This window comes from Xenopus tropicalis, chromosome 1, assembly GCF_000004195.4.
Source record: "Xenopus tropicalis strain Nigerian chromosome 1, UCB_Xtro_10.0, whole genome shotgun sequence".
Classification (NCBI taxonomy): Eukaryota; Metazoa; Chordata; class Amphibia; order Anura; family Pipidae; genus Xenopus; species Xenopus tropicalis.
In genome coordinates, this window is record NC_030677.2 from 165,571,856 (window position 1) to 165,595,679 (window position 23,824).

The 23,824-nt window shown below is 40.9% G+C and overlaps 1 pseudogene; it reads right to left on the minus strand.

The window, feature by feature from the left end:
- Positions 1-20,875: 20,875 nt before the first annotated feature.
- Positions 20,876-23,305, minus strand: LOC116408391 (annotated as a pseudogene).
- Between the last annotated feature and the right edge of the window lie 519 nt (positions 23,306-23,824).

Here is a 23,824-nt window from a genome sequence, read left to right on the forward strand (position 1 = left end):
CAAATGTCTGACTCGGATGTTTCCAAGCCATTTATTCACTTGCACAGTGATACACAATCCACCCAGCCCTTGGTGGTTCTAGACATTTAAACAGGCTACGTGAAGCTGAAGAAACGGGGATGGGTGGGGGAAAAAAACACTACCCCTGCCTTTTAATTGAAATTAAATGATGCGTTGCGTCCAACAAAATGAATGTCACAGCACACCCATCTTACTGTCCCTGTCATAGTGTTATTACATTTCCAAGAATCATTTAGCAATCCAAATTGTGTTAAAATACATTTCAGACTGTGAAATAGAGACCAAGGACACATTCTAGGCTCCTATTTTCTTTCCAAGTGTTATTTCAAATACAGCGATTGCTTTAAGACAGTAGAACTCTATTGTGTTTGGGGGAAAAAAAATCTTACTTTCCTCTTTTCAATAGATCTGCTTCTTCTTTTTGTTGCATGTCAACCAGTAATAAAGTCGGCTTTGAAAACACTGCACTGCGGGAAGCATCTGGAAGAATATCAGTAGCAAGGACAGCAACCAGGGCTGACTAGGGAAAAGCGGCATTTCAAGGTGCCCTTAATTAGCCGCGTCCAGAAGTTAACAATAATGTAAAACAGCAAAGATACAGAAAAAGTGCAGATGTTCAACCTGAAGCTTTCATTGAACTACTACTCCCAGCATTCCTAGCAACGTACTGCACTTGTGCCTACTCTTGTTTGTAGTCACCAACATACCGCTTTGGCAAGAAGCTGCCCTGGAAAGAATATTTTTTAAAGCTTGCCAGAACAAAAGTAGTTAAGTAGGAAATCACATCAGTCAGTATAAGGAGCTTGGACACCCAAAAAGTTTGCCAAATGGTCATTTTTTAAAGGTCGGATGGACCATGTAAGATCTTCCTCTTGATTGTGTATATTATACTAGCAGGCCTTTGTTCCTTGGCTCAGTCTGGCATGGGAAGCAATGCGCTTTGCTAAGTAGCCTGTGTAGCTTTACTCTCACATTGTTCTGGGGCAATGCAAGGGAGGAAGAATGTTTCTAAGTATTTTTTGTTGTTTATGAGGCTTTTGTGTATTTATACATGTGTGTCAGCAGGCATATCTGACCTTGTAATTGGTGTGTTATTAAGTTAGATTGAGTATGAGTCTGATGCATGTACTGAAAGATTGTGTTAGTGCCTTAAAGGAGAAGGAAAGGTTAAAATTAAGTACGCCTTATTAGAAAGGACTATGGAAATACTGTATAGGCATAAACACCTACAGTCCTTCTGCTCTGAGTCGTCTGTGAATTGAAACATGGCATTCCCTTTCTTCTATTTCTTCTTCTTCTTCTTCTGTACACATGAGCTTCCGTGTCAGACTTTCTTCTTTCAGCTCAAACCTCCAGGGCATGGCATGAGCCTGAGTAGCTTCCTCCTCTCTGCCTCTCCCCCTTCCTTCCCCCCTTCCCTTCTCCCTCTCCCCCTCCTTTCTCCCTCTTCCCCCCACCCCTCAGCAGGAGAGATACAAGCATGGAAGTGATGTCAGACCAAACTAAAATGGCAGCTGCTATTTTGAACAAATTAAGAGAGCTTCTAGGGCTGTTTGCTGTATGGTAATGCATTTTACAAAATAAACTATTGTGTCTAATCTATTGGCAATAATCTGCCTAAGTAGTTTTTCCTCTCCTTGAAATTAGTTTTTTTTCTACATTATAATGCCATTAATTTGAGCGTCACAAATAGCCAGACATAGCTTTGGTTCAGTTGTCATGTCACCATTTATGTTACTGTAATGAATGGGCAAAATGGATTTTATTGAGCCTGGCTGCAGCTCTGGTTTATTATCATAAACTTATAAAGAAAGAATTACTGTCCAGGAAGAACTGCATGTACTGCTTTTAGTGCCACGCTGTATACAAAAACATCATTATATTTATTGTCCTGCAGTGATTGGCCAATATGTGTTATTGGGAAGGTAGAATGCTGCAGGTACTAGAGGCCATTCATTCTGGAAAGCAGATGGGAAGGCAGTCAAGAGAAGAAGCCCCAAGGACTAGATAAAAAATCTTCTAGGAACATCTGGACATTGCAAGAAGGCAATAACAGAGAAATAAATCACATCCTTCTGAAACAGAATGTTTTTCATGCCCAGAAAGATCCATGTCAGCAAAGAGATGGAAGACAGTGGAAATCAGAACACAGCCTGCAGTAATTTCTTGCATTTTACAGCAGACGAGAACACATTTTTCATTCAGAGAAGTCTCATTTGTCTTGCACCAACCATTTCATAGGATTCCTTGGCCCCCACTGCTTACATTCAGCCCATAGATTGCATTATATAACCATTAACCATAAACATTGCTATGTCTCCGAGGAGCAGAATTTAGCAGTATTCAGAACTGGAGACAAGTTATTTAGCTGCCAATCTATAAACAAAACCTGTCATCATGTAGAGTACATGTAAAATAATTCCCTTTGATTAAAACTCAGTATTCTCTATTGCTCTAACATTAAATATATAGCATAGGGCTGATTCACTAAGGTGCATTAAAACGAGCACTATTTATAGCATGCGTTAAAAATTTTATTGTGTCTTATTTTTCGCATCTTAACGCACGATTCACTAAAAGGATATTTGCGTTAATTTAGACGCGATGCTGTTTGCGTTATTTAAGTCGCAAAGACTATTTTCGTGCGGTATTTGATGCAACGTGCGCTAATTAACCCTACTTGACGTGCACGCTAATTAATGCATGTGCGCTACTTTTCACATGCACGCCATATTAGCCATACACGACATTACGTTTGTAAAACTACTTTTATGAAAATGACCATTTCCCTGCAAACTGGCGGCTGCATCACTCTAGGGCCAACACATACTTGAATAAATCACGCTGCAAAGTCCATATTTTATTGCCAAAAGCTCATTAACTGTAATTTTCTATAATTACCGCCTGCCCCAAGTAGGTGTTAATTTTCGCATAGACTAATAGTCTAAGTGTTTGTGAATCATGCGTTAGTATTATTTCTGTGCGCTAATTAACGCATGCGATATGCGACTTAAGGCATGCGATAATACTTTAGCGAATTGCGAAATTTTTTCGCGTCTATGGGCCTGATTCACTAAAGGGCGATAAAAATGATCGCACGCTTTTTCGCGTTAAAAAACGCAAAATAATTTGCGCGCGATTCACCATAGTATTATCACGTGCGAAAAATCGCCATTTTCGCATGGGTTATTTCTCGCACTAGTTTTACCGTTTTGCGTTAATTTCCGCGCTGAAAAGAATACGATCGCATGATTCACTATAACTTTTGCGCGCTAAATATCGCATTCGGCTATGCGAAAATTAACACCTACTACAGGCAGGCGAAAAATTATACAAAAGTACAGTAAATGATTTTTTGCCAAAAAAATATGGACTTACAGTGTTATTTATTCAAGTCTGTGTCTTTTTACTCAATTTTACTAAAGTCTTGGCATGTATGGAATTTCGCTACTAATATACAGTACTATAGCGGTGAATATGTTGTCGCCAAAATATACAGTACTGTAGCGGCGAATATTTTTTTCGCGCAAAATACATTACTATGTATATTTTGGCTATATTTTTTTTCGCGATTTTGTAATCTCGCGAATTGCGGACATTTTGTGGCGATTTTGTAATCTCGTGACATGTGCGACTTGGGGCCATTTTGTGTCATTCAGCCAAACTGAGAGGACCATGCCTGGGGTTTCTGACTTGCTACCAGGGGAGAGGCGCTATATTATCAGCGTGCTCCTGCGTGCAGGATATGACCACCCACCTCCGGGGGACTTAGGGGTCCACGAGAGGAAGAGGGCAATCCTGGCTGAGCTAAGACAAGGTTTGCTCGCCAGGTTTGCCCTTGATGTGGGCCCCCACCAGCTCCGGCGGCTGTGGTCCGACCTTAAGCGCAGGAGCCCAGAACTGGTCGCTGAAATTAGAGAAGGTAATTATTGTACTTTATTATGCTTTTACAGTATACGTTCAGTAAAAGATTTAGCAAGTAATTTGAACTAAAGGTACAAATGTAAGAAATGTCAGGGATGATGAAAGTAACATAGTAACATAGTAAGTTGGGTTGAAAAAAGACATACGTCCATCACGTTCAACCATAATGCCAGTGAGGAACTGAAATGTTGCTCACAATAAACCTCTGAATATTATTTCACATCTTTGTGACTCCTTGTCAAAATCCTGTGTGTGCCGTCACCCCATGCCTGTCTAGATTTTGTTTTGCCACAGGCACCCAGGTGTTATTGTTCTTTATGGTGTGCAGCTTCCCAGCACTTCCTATTGTATATATATCTATTTTCAAATACATATGCATAAATAAGTTTAAAGCAGGGGGGAAGCAGCAGGGAGCGGCCCATAGTGTGAGTCATTTGGGGGAAGGGCCATAAATGTTTTAGGGGGCCCTGGCTAACAATGTCTGTGTGTCCTTTGTATTGATGTGAGGGTTCACAGGGGGAGGGGCCATTGGGGGCATGGGAGGAGGGGGGCCCAAAAAATGTTGTTGTGAGGGGCCCCGTTATTTATGATGGTGTATGAATGTATATATATATATAATATATTACACAAAATAACATCTTGCAATACTATTTCACAGAACTTCAGCTGGCGCCTCCTCCCCAGGCCCAACCCCAGGCCCTCCAGGCTCTACCGGCCCCAGCGGCCCAACCTCCTGTGGCCCATCCACCGGCCCCAGAGGCCCATCCACCGGCCCCAGAGGCCCGACCTGCGGCCCCAGAGGCCCAAGATCTGGCCCCAGAGGCCCAAGAACTGGCCCCAGGACCATTGGGTGAAGACCCAGAAGAGGCCTCCGAGGCCGAATATGCCCCCGAGGCCCCAGGGTCCCCCGAGGCCCCAGACACCCCCCCTTCTTTCCTCCCCCAGTTTCCCCTCAGTTTCCCCCCAGGCCCTTGGGTTCTCCCCCCAGGCCCCGGACTCCCCCCAGGCCAAGCGCTGGGCGCCAGGTTCTCCTGCGGGACCATCAGAGCAGGAGGACCTGGCCAACGTGAAAGCTGAGCTGGCCCAGCTCCGGGGGGAGGTGGCTCAACTCCAGAGGGACGTGCGAGAACTCAAGGGCAGCAAGCCCTAAGTTTTTTTCCCCCCCTTTTTTATTTTAGTATTTTAAGTAAAAGTTTTTATTTTTCTACTTTTGAACTGAGTAATGTGTCATTATTTATCCTTCCTTGATATGGTATTCTATACTTTCATGTAGTTTCCCCTACACTCTTACATTTATCAGTAACACATCAATATGCTATATGGGTTAAATGTTTGCAAATATTCTGCCAACAATTTACTGTATATACTCGAGTATAAGCCTAGTTTTTCAGCACCCAAAATGTGCTGAAAAAGTCACCCTCGGCTTATACTCGAGTCAGGTGCCATGGGTCCCTCTAGACTAGCACCCTCTGTCCTTTGTGTGCAAATTAGGCCACCTGCAACCAGACCCTCCAGTGCCCTGGCCTAGGCTCCCACTAGCAATACTTATTTCCCCTTACATCTCCTCCGGGACCAGGTCTGCTGCCAGTTTGCCAATGTGCAATGAGCATGGGGTAGTACTCATATTGTTTTTGTTGACCCTCTTCTCTGCTTACAGAGCTAGTTTACTGTTTTTCTTTGAAATAAATATTGAAGAACATATACCCAACTGATGCCTCAATTAATGTCATTTTATTGGTATTTATTTTGATTATTAAAACTTAGCAGTAGCTGCTGCATTTCCCGCCCTAGGCTTATACTTGAGTCAATAAGTTTTTCCAGTTTTCTTAGGTAAAATTAGGTACCTCGGCTTATATTCGGATCGGCTTATACTCGAGTATATACGGTAGTCTTTAGCCCATTTTGCTGAATAGTAAAACTTGCGTTAATTAGTACGCAGCGTATTTTCTGGCGAGTGGGATAACTGCCAATCCAATGTTTTGTTGCCAGAATAATTGCAATATTATATTTGTTCCCATTTAATAAAGTGCCCATAACATATTTGCCATTTATTCTGTGTCTAAAATCTCTAACTTAATTTAAGCCACTTTAGCAAACAGACCCCTAAGTATTTGGCTAAATATTCTTAAATGCCCCCCCCCCCCATTTTATTATCTCTAGCACTTCTTTTTTTTTCTTACTTAGATTTTTATAATTTTTGGGGGGGTTTTTTGCAAATAAACTTTTATACAGCACCTCTCTAGCACTCTGTGCTCTCCCAGGGCAAAATGTCGCCATTTTTATGCTGCCGATTGTCGCGTATTTCATGCGATAGGTTTGTCGTGACAATTAGCGCATGCGAAAATACCGCGCACGCTATTTATCGCATTGAAAAACCGCGCGTAAAAAAGCGCGAGTATGCTTATAGTGAATCGTACGAAAAATCGCCAAAATTAAGCAGCGGTAAAAATTTTAGCGCACAATAAGAATAGCGGACGTTTTATCGCCCTTTAGTGAATCAGGCCCTATAAGCGTTATCGCACTTTAGTGAATCAACCCTCATGTCTCTTGTGAGCAGTTTGGAATCTAATGTAAGGCCCCTAAAATCTTTCCTGTTGCCCATAATGTTTATATTTACTTTACCTTTCCTAACAATAGGTCTGTATGAATTACAGTATATTATTTATTCAAGTCCAGCTGCCCGATATTTTGTCTACTATTCCTTTGGGAAGTTATCTTTGAAAGAAGCTGACTTTTTAGGCCTGTTTAGCACAGTATATTCTGATAAATACAGCTTAGCTTGCTTGTTTGGTAAAGGGGACCTGTTGCCCAAAGAAATAATTACAAATTCTTTTCTTTTTGTGCTAGTGAGGCAAAATGAACATTACTTACACTATATACATTATATAAATCATGTTTCCTTCAATCTTGGACTTCACAATCACAGCAAGCAGGCAGGCACCATTTTGTGGGCACTGTTTTTTAAGGCAAGCTTTGCATTATTATCCCAAAACCTTAGTGTATGTGCCAGAATGGGGGACCAATGCCCATACCTACGTACAGGATACACATTTATAGACAGTGAGTTTCACATTTCATTTAAAAAGGATTTTTATTATACAGCTTTTAATGTTTAGGTGGTAGGAACTGTACCTAAGGTGAGGATGGCATGAAATTATGATGGAAGTTGCCATTTAGAGACAACTTTTGCCACAGGAGTATGCACCTTAACTGTGACTTTTGTGCAGTGGTTCAACTTAAATCTCAATAAGTGGAAATATTTTTTGGCATACTCAGGTCTCATAACAGTCTGTTTGGAAGGGTACAATGTTAGGTTAGGATGCAAATAAACACCTTTAAAATTCTGAAATTGACTTTTGCAAGTAAATGCAAACATTAGAAAACATTGCAAATGATCAGCTGAGTTATGCTTTATCCTATGCTGCCTGACAGAATAAATATATTCAGGAGCAAAATAAATCTGAGGGTGCTGTGAAAGACTGGAACACTGGTAGAAAATGATGGAAGCTGTTTTATAGTGTGTGGGAAATTTACTTGGTATGGTCCTGCTCAAGCAATACCAATGTAAGTTCACTTTCCTGCATTCCACACCCCCATGGATATCATACACTGGCAATAAGTCTATGTGTCATGGTAGTTTTTTATAATTGGTTGTAATATAACAGGAAGCCTATGAAAAGGATTTCTGTCCAATGCTCCACAGTCAATCTGTGTTATGGTTGCTGGAGTCAGAAACCCTGACAGCACTTTCTGCTGTAGATTGGAAAGAGCCAGAAGAAGAAGGCTAATTCTTCAAAGATCATACCAAATAAATAATGAAAAACAATTGATTAGAACAGTAAAACATACTAAAGGTCAGTGTGAACTTCCCATTTGAGAGTGTATAGCAGCCTTCCCTACGTTATAATTTAGAGATGAAGCAAAGAGCTTGCTGTTAAGAGATTTGGGGCAGGTTGGATCCTATGTCAGAGAAAAAGTTGCCTGCAGATACAGACTGGACAAGTATTCCATCACAGAGAGCAATAATGTAGTTGTTGAAAAAAATAGTTTCTCTTTTCTTGCTTATATTTTTAATGCAGATATGAATTTCCTTTAAACTCTTAACAGCTCTCTCAACCACTTCAATGTACTGAGCATATCCACATGTATTGCATAGACAGTGTACTGCTTATATCAGTAAGGTTATACCAGATACTTTTTTAAAAAGGAAAATATTAGCATGTATACATACTGTAGGGTTACTGCATCATCTTTTAGGGCTATGACACACGGTGCTACTTATAGCCATCTACTTGTTGCAGCTACAAAATGCCAGAATATACCCTGCCATAGACAATACTGAGAACTGACTCTGCTAAAACACACATAGAGATAATTATCAGTAGCTTCATGTGTCAGTCCTTAAAGGGATACTGTCATGAATTTTATGGTATAATTTTCATTTCTAAATTACACTGTTACATAGCAAGTAATTCACTCTACTATTTAAAATGTTATTCTTAAACCAACAAATGTATTTTTTTAGCTGTAATATGGGTGTGTAGGCGCCATCTCAGTGCATTGTGTCTGAGTCTGAGCTTTCAGAAGGAGCCAGCGTTACACATTAGAACTGCTTTCAGGTAACCTATTGTTTCCCCTACTCCCATGTAACTGGAGGAGTCCCAAGCGGACTTGGATTTCTTACTATTGAGTGCTATTCTGATATCTACTGGAAGCTGCTATCTTGCTCCCTTCCCATTGTTCTGCTGATCGGCTGCTGGGAGGGAGTGATATCACTCCAACTTGTAGCTCAGCAGTAAAGTGTGACTGAAGTTTATCAGAGCACAGGTCACATGGCTGTGGCACCCTGGGAAATGAAGAATATGGCTAGCCCCATGTGAAATCTCAAAATTAAATATAAAAAAATATTTTTAAAAATATATAAAAATAAAATAAAAAATTAAAAGTTTGTGCTTTTGAAAAACAGATTATAATGAAGGATTCTGGTCTATAAATTGATGTGTTTTGAAAAAAAAGCATGTTTTCCCATGGCAGTATTCCTTTAAATAGATTTGCATGAAACCCACATGCTGCATCTCTAGTCAGCAATTAATTTAGATGTGTGCTGCAATCTGCACCGGTAGCTACCATATAAAACACTGATGTTTCACATCTTTAATTGCATGTATTTATGAAATATATTTCTTGCAACATTCTGACAACTTTTTCAAAATATTTGTTAGTACCCGAAAGTATTGGTGATCCTACCCTGGCATGGATTTTAGCCCAGCTTTACAATGGGATTGAAATTCATCTGTGTGGTTGCTATCTCATCCCTATACTTTTTTCAAGATATGAAATGCTAATTTGTAATCAGCAGGTATGATTTGTGACGCTGGCTATACTAGCATCAATCGACTCATCCATACATTAATTTTATATATGGATGATTTAACATGTACAATTGTATTTACAGTACCCTTAACAGTCACCTTTAAGTAGGAAATGACATCATGTGGGGCTAAGTTTGCCATGATGCAAGGCAGAGGCAAAACCATCCCTCTGTTTTTTGAGTTGTGTTTACCAGGTTGTGTATGCATATTGCATATGCCAGCATTTCCCATTAGGAAAATTGTATTTCCCAGGGGTTTAAATATATGAAGCGCTACATAAGGCACATTCTATAGGTTAAAGTTTTGTATGAATCCAGATTAACCGTAATTAATTGAACAGTTTGTGTCCTTATACAAGTTGTTTGGAGAAGGGATGAAATTTCTAAGCAGCTTGCAAAAATGCAAGAAAACAATTTCACCAGCCCTTTCCACAGCCACCTATTTTAGCCTAGGTTAAAATTAAGACCCTGCTTTATAGAAGCCGCAACACAAACAAAACCCCAACAGAACAACAATCAGACAATGTCAACTGTTATACCAGGGCCGCTGCTGGCCTAATGGGTGCCCTAAGCAGAAATTTACTTTTGTGCCCCCTCCCCCAAATATTACAGAAGTAAAAATAAAATAATAAAAAAAAATAGAACTTTATTCAAATAAAAGTAAACACATAAATAGAGAAAGAAAGTGCCCCCATAAACAGTGCCCCCAAGTGCCTCCAATAGAAAGTGCCCCATACACAGTGCCCCCAATTGCCCCCATAAACAGTGCCCCAATTGCCCCATAGACAGTAGCCCACACACACAGTGCCCCCAATTGCCTCATACACAGTAACCCCCATAGACAGTAGCCCCCACACACAGTGCCCCCAATTGCCCCCATAGAAAGTATCCCCTACAGACCAAGTCATCGTCGGCGGCTCCTTCTCTCTTATGCCACGGCAAAAAGCACTTCTATAAGGTTGTGCCTCGTCGCTGACGTGTGACATCATACGCACGGGCGCAACCTTATAAAAGGGCCTGTCGCTGCCGCATAAGAGAGAAGGAGCTGCAGCCGCCGACGATGACTTGGTCTGTTGGTGCCCTATGCAGACTGCATACTCTGCGTGTAGGGAGCGGCGGCACTGTGTTATATTATGGTGCTTGATGTTAAACACCTCATGGCCTTTGTGCCAGATTCAGTTTGATGAGAAAAGTGTATCTCTTAATTCAATTCCAGATTTTCCCATAGAGCCAGATGCAATTCAATGAAAATAACTTATCTTACTGCTAATCACTTGAAAGCTCTATTGCAGTCTATGGGGCAATATTCACATGATAAACCATAAAAATAGTGTTTTCTTGTTGATTTGCATCTGGCCCTATGTTTGGAATTCTATAAGCTTATATCATGTAAAGGAACAGCACTGATAGCATGTGGCCATGCACTGTAACTAGAAAAGCAACATTTCTACTAATACATCATTAGGTAAGCAATGCAAGTACATGTCATGAAACAATGGCAGGCATCAGAGAATCACTGAAAGTAAGAGGTTGTAAAATAATCTGTCAACTTTTTATGACTTGTAAGCACATGCATCGTTGCCTCCTATCCGCCGATGTACAGAAGAGTAATAATATATTTGTTACAGGTCACAGCACACAAGCCTCTGACTGGGCAAATCCAACATGCGAGCCAAATTTTCCGGCTTCATGCGCAGGGCCACTTTTTTATTGGGCGTAATCTAATGAAAGCTAATGAAAATGTCACAAAAATCTTATTTTGTTTTCATGAATTTTATGGATTTTTTGAGAAATGTAATTTTCCCTTTGCCTAGGGAATTCTGACCGATACTACACTCACCAAACCTAATTTTACATTTCTTATTACTGAGCTAAACACTGCACAGGATTCAAGGGAAAACAGCTATGCATATGGTGCCGCAGAATAATACTGATTACCTTTTCATCATTTTGTTAGTGTTTCCACAATGTCCAAAAGGACATGTCCAAGGAAAATGAAAAGCCTGGTGATGGTGTGTTTAAGCGAGACTCTTTTGAGCTGTCAATACGTTTACTGGTAAAATAGTGCAAATATACGTTTGGTAAGTTTTCAGTTTGTGTAAGCAGGTGAGATAATAGGAGTCATTTATAACCCCAGGGGGCACAAATGCAGGAGCACTAAGAGGGGCAAGAGTGCACCTACTAGTGCAAAGCACTTGCACCCCTTTCCCAAATGTGGACTATGCCTCTTGCTGCTCCATAGCTTGCGCCTTTGAATGATGGGGTGGAAGGTGGGATGTCTATGTGCCACCCCCTGCCTGTCCTCTTTAAAGTGAGCGTTACAAAACACAGGCAGCAATTAATTCAAAGTGCATTCCACAGGTGTCTGCACACTGAACCGCATTTTGCATGCTGTATGGGACATTGTAAATGAGCCCTCATATCTTTATACCATAGATATTGGTCATTTTGTTGATTTGACATGTTTGAAAATGTCATCTGTGGATGCACAATGTCAGCCAGTGTATGGCCACCTTAAGTTGTTCCCCGTTCTGACACTGAATGTGTTACGGGTGGGTCATGTGACATCTTACTGCCGCCTGTCCTTAACCACGAAGGAAAGGGGATTTTAGCTAAAATACATTCTTTGGACTGAGTCAGTTTTGCATTTGCAATCTCTGCTTCTAGTATTTACTTTATCAGGGGAGAGAGGCTGGGAGAGAGAGCTAAAGAAATTATTGTTTGGTCATTCAGTGTATAGAGAATGATGTGCCCCATTATGATATGTAAGTTTAATGACCACATGCTAATCATGAAACTAAAAAAAAAAACTTCTAATATGTTCATAAAGGGTATAATAATGTTATAATACACAGGTCTAATGAGCCATGTGACACATATGACATTGCTAGCCACCAATTATAACCAATGTTATCACTAAGCACCATCTATATAGGGAATTTATTTTGGATACAATAAGTTCCAAGATCATATAAGTATGAGGTTATGTCTTATATCCTCATACAGGGGGTACATTCTTTTTTATGTGAGTGAGTCATGTGGAAAATGACATCATCACTAAACACCATTTGTAAGGATATAATTTACAATATACTAGTGACTCTTGTGTATGGTGGCAGGATATATTGCATAAGGAATTGTTGTACAGGATTTTCTGTATTAAATATTTTATACCATGGGTTGCCATTTTTTACCCTTTAAGCCCAAATCCAGTAGCCACAGGGCTGATCAGTAAGTAGTTTAGATGTACAGTGCATGACTGCATAGAAATCAGTATAGGTTTTATTATTCATTGCCTTGCAGCTAATAAATATTGTAGGTACTGGTTCCAATATGCATAAAGTAAACACAATTATAATTTAGAAACATTGCAGACTGCTTATGTGTAAATGCATTTTGTACAGTTTGCTCTACAGCCCTTATGGGCTCATTTAAATGGGAAGCGCACCTTTAACTGCATTTTTAGTACTTTATAGAAAAAACTATTCTAAGCAACCTTTTAATTTTCATGTTTTTTCAAATATTAGCTTTGTTTTTCTGCTTCTTTCTGCCCTGTTAATGAAAATGCCTCACTTTTATAGTTATTACGATTGCCTCTCTTTCTGTTAAGGCCCTCTATTATTTATCGTTTATTCTGACTTCCTAAGAGTTATCTGGTTACTAACTTTCGCCAGATGCAGTAACCCAGTGTAACCAATACAATATTTGCTGGTGACCATTAAATCAGATCATTGTCGCATTAGACCTTTACCTTTCCAACTCTTAGGGGCACATTTACTAACCCACGAACGGGCCGAATGCGTCCGATTGCGTTTTTTTCGTAATGATCGGTAATTTTGCGTTTTTTTTCGGCGTCTTTACGATTTTTGCGTAAAAACGCGAGTTTTCCGGCGTCTTTACGATTTTTGTGTAAAAATGCGAGTTTTTCGTAGCCATTACGAAAGTTGCGCAAAGTCGCGATTTTTTCGTAGCGTTAAAACTTGCGCGAAACGTCGCGCCTTTTAAGTTTTAACGCTACGAAAAAGGCGCGACTTTGCGCGCAAGTGTTAACGCTACGAAAAAATCGCGACTTTGTGCAACTTTCGTAATGGCTATGAAAAACTCGTGTTTTTACGCAAAAATCGTAAAGACGCCGAAAAACTCGCGTTTTTACGCAAAAATCGTAAAGACGCCGAAAAACTCGCGTTTGTACGCAAAAATCGTAAAGACGCCGAAAAAATCGCAACAAATACGAAAAAGTCGCAAAATGTTCGTTTCCAATCGGAATTTTTCCAATTCGGATTCGAAATCGTGTCTTAGTAAATCAGCCCCTTAGTACATAACTCCAAAGCTTTTTATTGTAATTGGTGTCTAAAGTGTAGGCTCCCTTCAAAACATTCACCAGTCATATCCATGGCTAACAATAAAATGCTATGAAACATCTTGCGGATTGTGTGTATGCGCTTCCTAGTTTATGGGTTATTAAGTCTTATGGACATACCCTGCCAGCAGATTGATTGGGCAAACCTAGTGGGACAAGCCAATAATGTTCCTGCTGCAGTACAAGGAGTTTTCAGCTGTAATGAGTTTTCTGATGTTTGTTACCTACTAGAACATTTCAGAATGCTTTACAACTGTGAGGCATTGTAACTAATAGCTGTGCATCTATATAAAAAAGCCTAGATTTTCATAATCATCATCATTATCATTTTATTTAATACAAAATGAAAAGCTTTACGTATAAAAAGCATTTCTCCCTTGTGCCAATGGGTTAGCCATGATTCAGCCCAAAGTGCACAACTATTATTTTTATCTGCATTGTAACTAAACCTTGTTGTTTTAAACCTCATTCCTGTTTAAGTTATTAAATGTGTACAGTATAATAGTACTGAAATTCTTCAGGGGTGGAATTGTTACATTATTTATATTTGCATATTTTGTTGGCAGATTGAGGAGGCTTTGTTGGCAGACAATTTCAAAAGACTTGCCAGGTATTGCTGGTGATGTTGGCACAGAGGTCCTATACTAGTTAACAAGCAGCACTTTTGTCGGATGGTTTAAACACTGCAGCAAGGCCTTTTTTTTCACAGATGTTTTTGGCAGAGGATAAAAGAAGTGTTGAAGGTTCATGCGCAGGTGCCGAGGGCAAATAATAAAAGAACAGTGGGAAAGCTTCTGTGACTGTCCTGGAAGATCTGCTTGGCTTGTACAGGATTTTCATGGAACACAGAGCTGATGAAGCACTCTGGATCAATAAGCAGAAACTGAACTGGCTGGAGCACAGCTTGAAACTGTCTTGTATTCCTTATTCCTAGTCTGCATATATAAAGGGGTGGTTCATTTTAAAATCAATTAAATGAAGAATGCAGTGGTGTTTGAGGTGAGCTACAAAAGTCGCTTTTTGTGGTTCTTTTTTTTACTAGTAAACATTTTCGGTTTGAACTTGTGAAGTCTGAAATTTAGGCCAGAGCCATATGTGCCATTAATCAACCTAAAATAATGCAAATAATAAAAAACTAAAGGTCCCCATACACGGGCCGATTATAGCTGCCGATTTGGCAGCTTATTGGCCCGTGTAGGGGCAGAACCAATGGGCCTGGCTGAACGATATGTGGCCTGAAATTGGCCAGATATCGATCGTCCAGGTTAGAAAATCCAGTCGGATCGGGGACTGCATCGGCTCGTTGATTCGGTCCCCGAACCGACTGCCCCATTGCCACGTGTAGAATTCGATCGTTTGGCTCCAGGGCCAAACGAACAAATTTGCCTACATGCCTCCCCGATATTGGCCACCCGTAGGTGGGGATATCGGGTGAAGATCTGCTCTCTTGGCGACATCGCCAAGCGAGCGGATCTGCCGTATATGGCCAGCTTAAGACCAGTTGCAAATTGTATAGCAGAGCAGCATTCTCTACATAATACTAAAAATGAATGTAAAGGTGAACAACCCCTTTAAAGTTTATCTGCATTTTACGCTGACATGGTTTTATAATTTAAATGTTATATGGAAATAGAATTTAAAAAAATTACCTTTCTATGTGTGGATTTAAAGTTTTTCACTGCTTATATCTCAAAGCTAAGTCACAAAATATGGTTCTGATGGATACCATACTCTTGAGGTTATCCTGTTAGCCCCGGAGCAGCAAGGTCGGAGGAGGAGCTGCATGACCCAGCCCAGCATCACTAGCGGGATAGGTCAGTTTAAGCTAAAGGGGAGGGGAGAAATAAGGCGGGAGGAGAGGGTATATAGGAGACATAGTAAGGGCTGGCTATCCACCATTTTGGAAGATAGCAGCAGAGGAAAGGTCCCCGCCCGCCCTCCCTTAGTTGGGGGTTGGTTCTATTGGGTTACGTTATTATTTCTAGCCGTCACTCATGTGGCCTCGGAGGGTTAGGGGTACACAGGATTTAGCTAGAAAGGGGGGGAGTACTAGGTAAATGACGCGGACGATTGGCGTCATGGTAGTTGTCACAGCTTGGCGGGTCCTTGTCAGTCTGCCGGGGAGGGAAGCTTGTTCTGGTATGCCAGATCAGGTAGAGTGGATGGTCTAACCCCTAAGGTGGGTGACCATTGGTGGATGGAATAAGAAAGGTGCGCTATAAAGTGCTGGGTGGGTACTGAACATGGCTAATTGAGAAAGGGGACCGGATAGGTCCCGGATTGGCGGCGGTTATCCTCTGAGCTAGGGAGTTGGCGGCTGGAGGATAGCATGGCTCAGGGTGATTGTGGAAGGGCAGACTGGCAAGGGGCTCGGGGTCAGTGTTTTCGGTTTGTTAATATTTGCACTTATTATTTGATGTATTGTTGTGATTAAACATGTTACAAGTTTGTATTTAATCTATTGCACTGTTTGCATTTATAAATAAAGCTGTGGCCATTATCATTTCCAACAATGATATCGTCACGCAGTTTTTATTGGTGAGTGAGGTGTGAGCAAGTGTAGGTGGATGCGTGGGTCATGTTATCTCATTCAGTTTCATGTGGCATGAGTTGAGCCTAAACTAATCTAGAACTATCCCTTTCCACTAGGCTTAATACTTAATAACCTCTAAAGATATCAAGACAATAAAGGCACTGGAGATCTGTTTTTGCATGGTCTCCATCTGTACAGATGTCTACAAAAGTTTTAGCGTAGGATTATGAATGTCATTGAGGGTTTATCAACTAAATACTAGCAGTATGGCTACAGTGGTACAGATGAATGGGAAAAGAGTTTGGCCAGTAATAGTTCAGAAATGCATTGTGTGCAAATTGCAGTTTATTGTATACCAGTGTGTTGACCTGTATAGTAATATTGAAGGATAGTCTTTCATCCTGAGAAAATGTAAGAATGGCAGCAATTGCACCGAGTTTAATGTTGTGCCACAGTAGCACTTACATCTTCAGTTGTACATTGCACTGACAGATATTGCCAAACCCAATCTTAATCATATTTAAAGTCCAATCCATGCACATCATACTGTGTGCTGTCTTGCATTAGCAATGTGCTTCCATGACGTTCCGGGATGAAAGACTTGTTTAATTCTATGAAGACAAGTGAGCCTAGCAGTGCTGTGAGTGATACAGACACGAATAGAAGAAGAAAAGCATGACAGCAGCACATAGATACTAATTCAGTTGGTGCCGGAAAAGTAGAGGATATTAGAGGAAACATTGAACAATGCTTAACTATGCCATGCTTCCCCACCTCTGCAAAGCCTGGAGGACAGAGATGATTTCAAGGAGACTGCAACACTCTGATGCCCACAAGAGTCTGTTTATGTGTCACCGAGCTTCACTCTTTATGTACATTTTATTTTGTGATGTTGTTCTCAAAATTGGTTTCTTGGCTTTTTTTATGCAACAGAGGAAAATTAAACTGAACTGTTTCAATAGCAGGGCAAAGGGTAATGGAAAATATGTGCTGAATTATGCTTGCTATATATTAATGTTCTGTAGAATACCCAGCGTCCTATCCTCCTTCACAAAACTGTGCTCACAAAAGGGGAACCACAGAAGGAAGCAGATAACCCATCTCCATTTGTGCTTATTGCGCATCTACACACAGTAGGGTCAGCAGTTAAATTGCAGTTAACCCCAAATAGACTCCTTGGCATATGTTATAGGAAAATAACAGTGGAAATGCCCTGGATCAGGTTGTTGTGTACGATATGAAAAGGTCTTTCAAAAATGAAACTTTATTTATTTACATGGGACAATCACCATAATGTATATGAAATGTGAATTGATCCCCATTAATCTTCTGATTTCTGTTCCTGATGGGTGTAGGCAAAAGCTCTATAGGTGGGATTTATCATTTATTTGCCAGCTCTAATAGTACAGTTTACATACATCTCGCACATTCACCTATTGCCTGTGATATATATCAATTAGAATTTTCTACAGATTTATTTACCAAAAATGTTCTGAAATTCTTTCACTCTCACAAGTCCTATGGTATTTACCCGAACAACACTGCAGAAATGTGACCCTCAAAGCAGACATTATTATATCACTGCAACTGCTTATAAATGCTCCCACAATGCTGGTCTATACTACTTACTCCTTCTCTTCCACCTCACTTCTCTGCCTGTCACTTTACTGACTACCTATACCTGCAAATTTAAAATAATACTTTAAACCTTAAAGGCACTTTATGATCTTTTTCCAGATTGTATCAAAATACAGTAAAAAAGTGTACTGTGTTTCTACCAATGGACTCCTACTCCCTTATTCCTTTCTCCCACATGCCACTAGGACCTTTATAGAGCTGCATTCTATTTCTGCAATTCCCTCCATTCCTTCATCTGCCCCATCAAGTAGTTCTTTAAGATCTACCTTTTCAAAGAAACTATCCACAACCAGTTCCACCTCTGTAAAGACGGCCATACACCTTCAGATCCGCTCGCTTGGCGATGTCGCCAAGCAAGCAGATCTTCTCCCGATATCCCCACCTACGGGTGGGCGATATCGGGAGAATCTATGCTAATTTGGTTGTTTGGCTCTGGGGCCAAACGTTTGAATAATAATGACGGGTATAGGCAAAGTCGGTTCGGGGACTGCATCAACGAGCAGATAGGGTCCCTGATCTGACTAAATTTTTTAACCTGCTCGATCGATATCTGGCTGATTTCAGGCCAGATATCAGTCAGGCAGGCCCGTCGTTAGTGCCCTTACATGGGCCGATAAGCTGCTGAATTGGTCTAAGGGACCGATATCGGCAGCTAGAATCGGCCCGTGTATGGCCACCTTAACATTATTTATATCTTTTCATTATCCAACTCCTGATTTTATCTAACATACATTTAGCATTGTTACTGCTCTACATTTTTATGCAAAGTCTCCACATCTATTCATGTTTCTCTTGTGTCCACAGATTGTAACTCATCACAAATGGGGCCTCTGATCTCATCTTAAGGTTATTTGGGTTTGTTGCATTGTTTATAGGTTGTTGTTAATTGTTTCTTACTTTGCTGGTGTTCTCCCCCAATATATTGTTTGGTGTCAGCACATTAAGTGATGATGATGATAATATGTATGCAGTTTTTATTCTATTTAAATCAGGCTATAAACCATATAAATCAAATAAACAAAGGGATACTGAATACAACATGATCTCTTCATTCCTTAGTGACTCTGTGCTTAGAAGTTCAGGGCCACTGAATACCAAAAATGTGTGTTTTTAAAAAGTGTCACCCCTATATCAGGTGCTACGTATTATATACAGTAAATTTTGAAAAAGGGACTGTGTATCAAGTGCCTTTGTAAGAGAACTTCAAGGTCATCCTTTATGAACTGGGAGACATTAGGGAGCATTCACTTACATGGACACAGTGTGCAATGTGCAATTACTGGCACAATCACCATGTTGTTTTCCCACAATGCACTGTTTTTATCCCATAATTCTGGTGTAATTGTGGATTTTCTTGATGCAATTGCACTGTGTTTCGTTGCAAGTTGGCCACAGTTGCGCTGAATAGTTTGTCTAGTGTCATTTCTGACTTGCTAATAACACCTGCATCTGATTCTATGCTGAGCCTATTGATGCTGGGCACTGAGGAGCTATTGCCTGTTCTGGAGATGGTGGTAGCTAGAGGGTTTCCCTGCATCATCAATAGGCCCATCAGAAAGTATGGCAGGAAGGATTGAGTGGCAACTAAAGTGTGAAAAGTGCATTTTGACACAAATACGTTTAATGAAAGTAGCTTTAGATGTAACTCACTGTGGGGAAAAGCGCAAGTTGCCCATTGTGCTTGTGGACATAAATTAACTATTATTTAAAGAAAAATGTAACTTTCAAAACTCTTCTTTGTTCACTTATTCTATGAGCACATCAAAATTAAGCAAAAAGAGAAGAGTTGTCTCAAGTCTTATGGTCAGTCCTAAGCAAAGCAACATCTGCAGAATCTCTTTCTATGCATCTGCCATAATTCATGTTCTATTTTCAGATTTAACCCTACTCTCATCATTGTCTTGGACATCATGAGCTCATAAAAATGCATTTGTGAAGTATATCATATGTAGTTCACTTGTCTTCCACAAAGAGTGGCATAGATCGAGACTAGTGATGAGCAAGTTTTTTCTCCAGACATGGATTTGCGAATTGTTTTGCAAAACTTCTGTGAAAATTCCCCACAGAAAAAAATTAGTTGAGCACAATTTTTTTTTGTTGCGCACCAAACTGGGTGCGGTTGCTGCAAATTGGGTGTGGTCACGACAAAAGGGCGGTCACGACAAATCGGGCGTGGTCGCATAAAAAAGGATGTGGACACGTCAAATTTGGTACGGTCGTGTCAAAATTGGGTGCGGCTGTGTCAAAATAGCGCGGGTGACAAGAAATAGACGCGGGCGTCACAAAAATTAGACGCGGGCGACAAAAAATTGACGCGGACGACAAAAAAAATCACGTGACAAATGCATTTGTATTAGGTACCATTATGCTGATATTTTCATTCAGTAGTGGAATTATCTGTGGTACTGTGAGTTTGCCTTGCTGATAATGTTGGTAGCAAGATGGGTATGTAAAGGAGCGGAAGAGGAAGAGCCCTGGCCATTCTGTCACTGAATAGCTACAGGGACAACTATCCTCTGTGGGAGAGAGTGGGGCAAGAACACAAGACCTTTATGGTGGACCTGTTAGGGTTAGAGGTTACTGTAATTTGGGAAAGACCGGCAGGATGTTTAAAGATTTGACTTTTAGCTCTTGGCAGGCACAGAAAGAAAAACCCATATGTACAACACAAAGCTTTTAATGATCTGTATCTAGTAGAATTAAGTCTAAAACAACTGGACTTTTCTGAGTTTTTCTTGAAAACGTTTCACCACTCATCCGAGTGGCTTCTTCAGTTCCAATGACTGGTAGGGAATTCCCCGGTATTTAAACTCTTGATGGTAGTAGAGTCACAGACATCCAATCACAATGGTTCCATTGAACTTGTTCAGTTAGGTGTTAGCTGAAACTGACAGGTGTAAGAAGGTATGATCCAATCACAATGGTACCAAGATTCTCATTGATGAAGGTGTTAATCCTTCAAAGTACATGACTGGAAGTGTGAACTGTTGTGAAACTGCCGGGGTAAGGATGTCAACGCGCCATTGTATGTTGGTGACAAGCGGTGTCTCAGGCCCCCTCCTCTGTTCAGGGATGGTTTTTCCAGGTTGGCATAAATGGCCTCTTTCACACCTCTTTCAAACCATCTGTCCTCTCGGTCCAAAATATGCACGTTACTGTCCTCAAAAGAGTGACCTTTTTCTTTGGGGTGTAGATAGACCGCTGAGTCTTGTCCTGAGGAGTTTGCCCGCCTATGTTGGGCCATTCTCTTACAGAGAGGTTGTTTTGTCTCCCCAATGTATAAGTCTGAGCACTCTTCACTACACTGGACAGCATAGACCACATTACTTTTCATGTGCTTGGGTGTTGGGTCTTTCGGGTGCACCAGCTTTTGTCTCAGGGTGTTGCTGGGTTTGAAAAACACAAGAATGCGATGTTTGTTGAAAATTTGCCTAAGTTTTTCCGATGTTCCAGCAACATATGGGATGACTATGTTGTTTCGCCTGCTGTGTTCCTTCTTTCTGTTTGTAGGTCTGGTCTTTCTGTTGGTCTTTGATTTGGTTTTGATGAAGGCCCAGTCTGGGTACCCACAAGTTTTCAGAGCTCCTTTTAGATGTTTATATTCTTTCTCCTTAGCCTCTGCATTGGATGCCACAGTTTCAGCCCGATGATGTAGAGTCCTAATTACACCCAGTTTATGTTCCAAAGGGTGGTGGGAATCAAACAGCAAGTACTGGTCTGTGTGGGTGGGTTTCCTGTATACTTCAATATCCAGGTCCCTCCCCTCTTTGATAACTATAGCACAGTCCAAAAAAGCCAGTTTGCTGTCTTTCACATCTTCCCTTGTGAACGTGATGTTTTTGTCCACCGAGTTTATGTGTTTGGTGAAGGCTGGAACCTCGTGTTCTTTAATTTTGACCCAGGTGTCATCCACATATCTGAACCAATGACTTGGTGTTGTTCCCTTGAAGGTGTCCAGGGCTTTCTTTTCCTGGGTACAGGTTTTCCTGTAAAGGTTCGCTACAATTGGAGACACAGGCGAACCCATGGCACAGCCATGTTTTTGTCTATAGAAAACTTCCTTGTGCTTGAAGTAAGTGGTATTGAGACATAGGTCCAGTAAGGAACAAACTTGTTCTGGGGTCAGCTTTGTTCTGCTGCTGAGGGTGGTGTCTTGTTGCAGGCGTTTCCTCACTGTATCAATTGCCTCGGCAGTGGGTATGCATGTGAACAGAGATGTTACGTCATAGGACACCATTGTATCATCGATCTCCAGCTTTAACTCCTTCACTTTTTTTGACAAAGTCCATGGAGTTCTGAATGTGGTGTACTGTGTTTCCAACTAAGGGGGCTAAGATGTTGGCCACGTATTTAGCAATGTTATAAGTCACACAGTTAATGCTGCTGACAATTGGCCTCAAAGGGGCTCCTTCTTTGTGTATTTTTGGGAGTCCATATAGGCATGGAGTGGCTTCGCCTGGGTAAAGGCGACGGTACAAAGCTGGACTGATGACCTTTTCCTTCTCAAGGTGCTGCAAGCAGTCTATAACCTTCTTCTTGTAGTTGCTTGTTGGATCTCTCTTGAGTTGCTCATATGTGTCTGAATCGCTGAGCAGTGTGGATACTTTGGCATGGTAGTCTGATGTATTCAGTACTACTGTACACCTTCCTTTATCCGCAGGCAGGATGGTGACACTTGAGTCCTTGGCAAGTGATGTCAGAGCCCTCCTCTCTTGTAGACTTAGGTTGGAAGGGGGAGCTTTAGCATTAGCTAGGGCTGCTGATACTTTTAACCGGATGTTTTCAGCCTCATCCACTGGTATCTTATTGTTGTGGATGGATGATTCTGTGGCTGTGATGAAGTCTACCACTGGTACATACCGTGGGGCCACTGCAAAGTTCAGTCCCTTGGCTAAGACATCCTTCTCTGGTTCTGTGAGTTCCCTGTCTGATAAATTCTTTACCCACAGATCCTTGATGTTCTGGCATGTCTTGTTTTCATCTTCCTTCCTCCCTGTTGATTTGTCTGTTCGCTGGGTGTTGTTGGTACATGAACTGGTGAATTTGTTTATTTGCCTCTCCTTGCCCCTGGCATGTTGTGCAAGTTGCGCCCGCTCTGTGAATTCAACCACTCTTTGCAACGTCAGCACCGTAGTTTTGCTGTCAGTCTCTGTTTTGCATTATCAAATTTATGAACCAGGACCTCAATTGAGAAGTTAGTCTGCCTCACCCGTTCATTTAACAGTTGTTTCTGGGCTTTCTGAAGGATCACCTTGGCCCTGTGACCTTTAACCGAAGAACCCAGACGTAGGCTGCATGGTGTGATTCCCTGATATCGGCATCGTAGGTTAAAACGAAGATGGTTTCTGTAATCCGCAAGTTTTCTGGCCGTCCTCTCATATTCCCGTACCAATTTTAGGGTATTCTCCCCAAAATGAGTAGCAATATGTCTATGAAGATTCTCATTCATCCAGGTCATGATATACAGTATCTAGTAGAATTAAGTCTAAAACAACTGGACTTTTCTGAGTTTTTCTTGAAAACGTTTCACCACTCATCCGAGCCACTCGGATGAGTGGTGAAACGTTTTCAAGAAAAACTCAGAAAAGTCCAGTTGTTTTAGACTTAATTCTACTAGATACTGTATATCATGACCTGGATGAATGAGAATCTTCATAGACATTTTTTAATGATCTGCATTTTTTTCAAAGAAAGACTTGTGCAGGTGCCATTATCACATTTCTGCTCCTCATTTTACATAAATAAAGCCCAAAGATTCATGTTCACAGCTTCTTTTTTATCCGCTGTGCTAGGTTTAGGCCTCACCATTGAGCACAATAAGTCTGATGAAGGCTGTAATGCAGAGTAATAGATATCTCTGCTTGTGCTGTCAAATTAGCTAAGATGGATATTGTATAAACAGTGTTAATCAATGGGGGTGGCAAAACAAGGCATCACTGAAAATCCATAAAGAATGAATAATTCCATCTAAAAATAA